This window comes from Amphiprion ocellaris, chromosome 15 (genome assembly GCF_022539595.1).
Source record: "Amphiprion ocellaris isolate individual 3 ecotype Okinawa chromosome 15, ASM2253959v1, whole genome shotgun sequence".
Lineage (NCBI taxonomy): Eukaryota > Metazoa > Chordata > Actinopteri > Pomacentridae > Amphiprion > Amphiprion ocellaris.
Window position 1 is genome coordinate 18,987,287 of NC_072780.1, and position 6,483 is coordinate 18,993,769.

At 37.9% G+C, this 6,483-nt stretch overlaps 1 long non-coding RNA gene across 2 annotated transcripts; it reads right to left on the reverse strand.

Annotated features, from left to right (window-relative positions):
• Nucleotides 1-292: 292 nt before the first annotated feature.
• LOC129350614 (uncharacterized) lies at nucleotides 293-5,767 on the reverse strand. Of its 2 annotated transcripts, XR_008604076.1 has the most exons (4): nucleotides 5,631-5,767; nucleotides 4,633-4,733; nucleotides 3,759-3,900; nucleotides 293-2,778 (listed from the first exon to the last, which is right to left on the reverse strand). It is a non-coding gene; the product is annotated as an uncharacterized LOC129350614 (long non-coding RNA). The 2 variants fall into 2 exon arrangements; XR_008604077.1 differs by lacking the exon at nucleotides 3,759-3,900.
• Between the last annotated feature and the right edge of the window lie 716 nt (nucleotides 5,768-6,483).

A 6,483-nucleotide genomic window follows, 5' to 3' on the forward strand; every position in this document is an offset into this window, starting at 1 on the left:
GTGAACTTGTTGGTCCGGTTTGAAGGCCTCCGTGTGGTCCAGTAGAAGTCCACGTAGTCGGTGTTGGCTTTGAACCACAGCGACTGGCCTCCATCAGGTGGACCGGCTCGTCCTCGTAGGGCTCCTCCTGTAGCCTTGAGGGGACCACAGGAACATTCAGTAGCTGTTGGAGTTCTTCCTGTCAGGCTCGTGGTAGAACGGCTCTGAAGTATCTTGTACTTGTCTTATCTGGAACAATCTAACAGCCTAAACTGTTAACAACGGTGTAAAGAAGCAAACACACAGGCATTGATTAGGACACAAACTAGATTTATTTTAGAAAACAAATCAGCTTAGAGGCATTTGTTCACACGTGGCTGAATAGGAGGCCGTCCAATCAGATTTGAGGTCTTCACTCTGTAGGTTGGTTGTTTGGTGAGACTCTTGGACCTCCATCAGCTGACGTGGATGTTTGATGGTCTTCTTCTCTAGTGCCAGATGATTCATCCATGAATTCAGCAGCTACAGACTGAAATGAAGCTCATGCTGCTGTTATTGAATTCCTGTTCCAGATCAAATGTTCAGAGCTCACCTTGAATGCAGCCGTCTGCTGTCTGATAGTTTTTCTCATTGTAGTCTTCAATAAAGTCTTTTTCCTCATGTCAGGATGTGGTGAGACTCTTTCTCAGTCTCTGCAGACGTCCCTCATTGTGCATCTCCAGAGAAGAAACAGAAAAACTGGTCACTGCTTCAGCATCAAACGCTCTCCAGCATTGAGAGTGTTTTAGGAATTCATTCATTGTGTTGTGAACTTTGAAGGAGCAGAAACTTTACAGCTGCCAAAGATATGAGCTCCAATTCTGGATGTTTTAGGAAATCAAGTTCATCAAATGAACACTTGATTTTTGCTGATAACTCATTAAATTACTGAAGAAATCCAACATAAAAACCTGTAAACTGTCAGGCAGCTTTTGTTAAAGTTTGTCTATAATTCTATCATCATGTTTTGGAACCAGGACTCTGCAGATGTTCCTTCAATCAGATACTTGTGTGTTTCTATTTAAGGCCTCAGGTTTGAACGTACAGCAGAGGATTAGAAAGGAGTGATTTTAATATTTAAATCAGTCCAGTAAATGTTTGGAGTAAAAATGATTAAAATTTAGATTTAGATAGATTTGTGTCAAATAATATTGTAGAGTCTCACTTAAATATATCCATATGAGTTCAGTTTATTTACATTTTATAGAATATTTGATTTCTTAATCTCAATACTGTAGGGTCTGACCCTAAATATTATAATAATGATGTCAATTTAAACAATATTTTAGTTCAGAGTCATAAACTTTAATCAGCTAAACTTACATAATAAATATCACTGTACAATCTTAACCTGAACATTCATATTATTGAGGTAAATTTACATAAATCATGATATTCTAGAGTCTTAACTGGAATATTTCTAACATTAATCTTTTTGTATTGTGCTGATAAACAACAATAACCCGACTTTCAGATAATATTTGTTGTCTGTGATTGTGAGACTAAGGGTGCTTTCACACCTGTTCGTCCGCTAAAGTGGTTCGTTTGGACCCAAAAGTTGTTACAATGTTGCTATTTTCAACTGGTTCGGTTCGCATTCACACCAGTGTTTTCGCAGGTGAACCTACTCCAATTAATGTTATATCTCCCCCCAGTCGTTTGGCGGCACTGTTTACAAAACAAGGCGTTTACGATGACGTAGGTGTACGCTGATTGGCGTAAAATTCCCCGTGCAGGTTGCTACGGAAGCTCCCGTAGACCAAAAAGTCTGCTGCGCCATCAAGTGGTCCGAATGGAGACAGGTTTGTGTTCTCACCAGGAGCGAACCGAACTGGAGTTCACATAGAAGCGGACCGAGACCACCTCCCGAAGGTGGTCTCGGTGCGGTTCGTTAGTCCGAAACAAAAAAAATCTGGTATGCTTTCACATCAGCCCAAACGAACCGTACTTGCAGGTGTTGCGGACTCCAGTCCGCTTTAAGCGGACTAAAAGACGTAGGTGTGAAAGCACCCTAAATTCCTCCACATTCTGGAACTGGACTGCATTTCCCAAAATGGAAACATGGACAGAATTTAACACTCATGTATCCATGGCAACGCTAATGTTTCTGCTTCTTACCAAAGTTCACAACACAAGTAAAGATTTTAATGTAAAACTTCAGGGATGACTGCTAACCATAAGTATTCTGATCAATACTTCATGATCAATATCAGGACAGATGTTACAACTCCAGCTGTTGCATTAGACTGCAGTTATTCACAGAGAAATTAAAACATCACATTCCTCATAAAAACTAGATGGGACTTTTATTAAATAAAGTGTTGGTGAATAAACAGTGTAAAAAGTGCAAAGCAGCTCCATTAAATCAGGAGATGTGAGACTTCCACAGCATGGATCACCATCTGCTGTGTTGATTCATAGCTGAATGTCAGAATGAACTGAGATAGAAAAGCTGCTTTGAGCTGCAACATTACGGTCTGACAATCCAACACCATCACAGTTTTCATCTGGAAGGATTTACTTCTAATTTCTAATTCAAGTTTCAGTTGGAGCACATTGCATTCACAAAGAAAAACAGTGAAACCTTCATAGCAACATTTAATAAACCTAAAGCTTCCCTGTTGGCACATTGGTGGAGTTTGTTACTGAGCATCTGAACCTTAAATCCAGTGAGACGACCATCTTCAGTCGAGGCCAGTCAGAGAACTTCAAGACCTTCCATCAGCTGGACCAGATGTGGCATCATCTCCCTCTGAACATCTGGATGACAGGAGAAAAGACAGAAATCAAACACAGATCACAGAAATACAATTTATTCACTTTCATCATTTTATAAAAGTAGCATGAACTTTATTAAAACTTGACAACATCAGTAATGAAAGTAAATGTTTTTATCTTGTGTTGAAGCTAAATTTAAAGTCAATTTTAATGACAGTTTATCCTGAGAGGAGTGAGAATGGAGCTTTTCTTTCCTTTTTAGAATATTCCCTCAAAATATTCTGTTTATTATTGGCTTTAGAAGCATTTTTCTTTACTTATTTATTTTTAGATACCTCAGACTGATACACTTTGCTGGTTTCCAGATAATTTAATGTACAGTCAAAATAAAGATCTTCTATTATAACATATTTTGCTAAAACAAGAACTGCAAACCTTCTCAACCATCTCTCAGGCTGCAAAATTCCAACTGCGACCAAGAATTATCTGATGTAGTTATTATTATAATCTTTACTGAACCAGCACTGGAATTAATAAAAATCTGTATATGGATATGATTTTCTCTGATGGGACCACTATGGAATCTGTAGTAATTATTAACTATCCTTTGAAGGGAAACATTAGGTCTTCTTCAGGTGGATAAAAAAAATGCTCTCCCTTAAAAAAAAAAAAAAATGCATCCAATAAAGTAAATCTCTTCTGCGCTGCACACATACTACACTTTTGTATAACTCTGGATGTCAGAGTAAAGGCAGACAGATCCACCGATCAGCCACAACATTCTGACCACTGACAGCTGAAGAGAACAACATCCATCATCTTGTTCTAATGTAACATTTTGCTGGGAAACCTTGACGTTCATGTGGATGTTTGACATGTACCACCACCTAAACACTGCAGGACAAACAACCCCCTAGTCTCCATGGCAACAGCAGTCCTTGATGCCAGCTGCCTCCCTCTGCAGGACAAATTAAAACTGCTCAGGAGTGGTCCGAGGAACACGACAGAGCTAAGCTGTTCACCTGGGTTCCACACTCCCCACATCCAGATCTGATGGAGCATCTGTGGGATGGTCCAGGATCAGCCTGGTCTAGGTAGGACCCACCCTGCAACCCACAGGATCCACAGAATCCACAGGACATCCCCAGAGGTTCTGATGAACCACTGGGTCAGAGGAGTTTTAGCAGCATAAAAGGACCAACACAGTATTAGTCAGGTGGTCAGAATGTTATACTGTTATATTGTCATGCTGATTATATGATCAGTAAATGCTACCATCAATTATAACGTCCACATTGATCAGGAAAAAAAAACAACCATCAGTTCCCTCAGAAACTGTGGGGTTAAACTTAAAAACACAGACCTCAACAGCACTTTGTTTCAAAGCAGAACACAAAACAGTTTTCACTAAAGAAGCTTTCAAAGCAACAATTAAATGACAGTTTTGTTCTCATTAAGTTCAGAGTCAGTCAGCCAAAATAATGTACACACATCAGGAAAAGAAAAACTTTTATAAATATTTCATTTGTATAAGTACTTGTATACACATATAGATTCCTCTTTCTAAGTTTTATCAAATCACCATAACTCTGTCCTGTTGTACGATGTTTTCCCAACAGATGGCTTTACCCTCATGAATGGAGCATCAACAAGTGACGTCTACAACACAACAGAAATGTCTGGAAGCCAGTGGCCACCACTTTGAGCACCTCTTGTAATTGTAGAGGCCAAAGATAACTTTTATTAATCTCGTGATATCTGAATAAATTTGGTATTGAAATATTTATGCAAGTTTTTCTTTTCCTGATGTGTGTAAACATTATTTTGGCTGACTCTGTATAATGGGTTTCTGACAGGTCACCAGTCAACATCTTTTTATAATAATGACAAACATACCTGCATTCTACAGGAGTGATTTTCCTCATGTGCAGGTAAAGATGTGTGAGGAGCTTAGAGATGACAGGAGCAGGAGTCATCCTCACTAATTCAGCTTCCACCTAGAAACAGAAAGACCACAAACAAATACACTGATATACTCTCAAACGTTCAACCTCACAGCCTCAAAATATCTGTTTAGGAAGTGTTGTGTTTCTAAATTCTGCTGAAAGCATTGACAGACATTCTCTTACAGGGTTGTGAAAAAAGCAGTCTGTCCTCTGAGCTACTGAGAAATCTTCCTGAACAAAGTTTCTATGTGTAAATCAGCTCAACAGAAACTAAAGCCTCAGTCAGAGATAACAGGTATCGCAAATTCTAAAGAACTTTCTTTGTCAACTCAGACTTTCTGCTTCAACCTCACATAAAAAGGGGAGTTTAACTCGTCAGGTGACTGAAAATGAACGGCTTGTGCAGTTCTAGATCCAAAAGTAGGATGTTTCAACTCATGTTTTACTACAAATACATGCAGTAATAAATAAATACAATGGCTGGTTGTTAGTTTATTCACTATTAATGTAATTTTATACACTGGATTGAACTTGAGCAGTGGAAGAGAGAAGGAATTTAATGAAATTATGGAGATTCAGTGAGGTAATGTTGCACAATGTTAAGCGTGGTTTAATTCAAACCAGCTGAATGTTAAACTTCAGTGCAGCTCAACGGGTTTCAGTTAAACTTAAAGTAAAATAACTTTTTTAAAAGCTAAAATACACAGCAGAGAAATACAGGTTGAGAAGGTCATTCTAATAATGAGGACAGCTGCAGCAGCAACTAACACAGGTGTTCAGCGGTAAGTTAGCCACCTGTGCTAATTAGCCCGCTAGCTAACTTAGCCGCTTAGCTAGCTAACGCGTCCGGACCAACTGCTCAAACACGACAAAACACAACTCTTCACAAGTAGCTGACTTAACGTACAACAAAATAACGCTACAGGTTAGAAGTATTTATCTTCTTACCGTGTTTTACTCCAAAAAACAAGGTCAACAGCAGCCAGAGATGCTACCAGACGTGCCGACCATAGATATACATAGACTAGATACGCTAGCGCGCTGTCTTCTATATTATCTGTGGTCTGACCAATCACTGCTCTCTGGTTCCGCCCTCTGAGAATCTTTTTTGTCGTTTGGCTCCACACTTGCTGATGACCACTTCCGGTCTCAGAAAATAAAAAAACTGACCTTTTTTCGTTTCTGTCTCTTACTGATTTTACTTTCTTATTATTCTAAATATAAAACGAAAATCAAAGCATTTAAAAAAAATGTATATCCCTTTTTGATCATGAAAAGGACAAACGCCTTGTATTTCAATTTTAATTTTTGTATTTTCAAACAAAAATCAAATAACCACTCGTTTTTTGTTTTTCAATACCCGTTTCAGAACGGAAAACCCAATTACCAGATCCGTACACGGACCCCTATAATACACCTTCATATCATCTTGTATTGGGATCATCCTGGCTGGTAAATGTCCACATCTTGGGAAACCCTCAATTTGAAAATACAAGCTTTTTGTTTAAAAAAAAAAAAAAAAAAAAAAAAAAAAGTAATTAAAAAAATCTCCTCCCAAAAAAGTTGTTTGAGTTTCATTTTTCATACATTAAAATTAAATTGAATATTTCACTTAAAAACAACATATACTTTTCCTTTAACCTGTAATAAATTTGTTTAAAAACACTATTTATTTACTTATTTATTAATTCATTTATTTGTTCATTTTTGTGTGTATGTTCTTTTTTTTTTGCTTTTGTTTTTGTTGGGTTTTTTTCCTTGAATTTACTAAAGGGTGATAGAGTTGATTGACATTCAAACC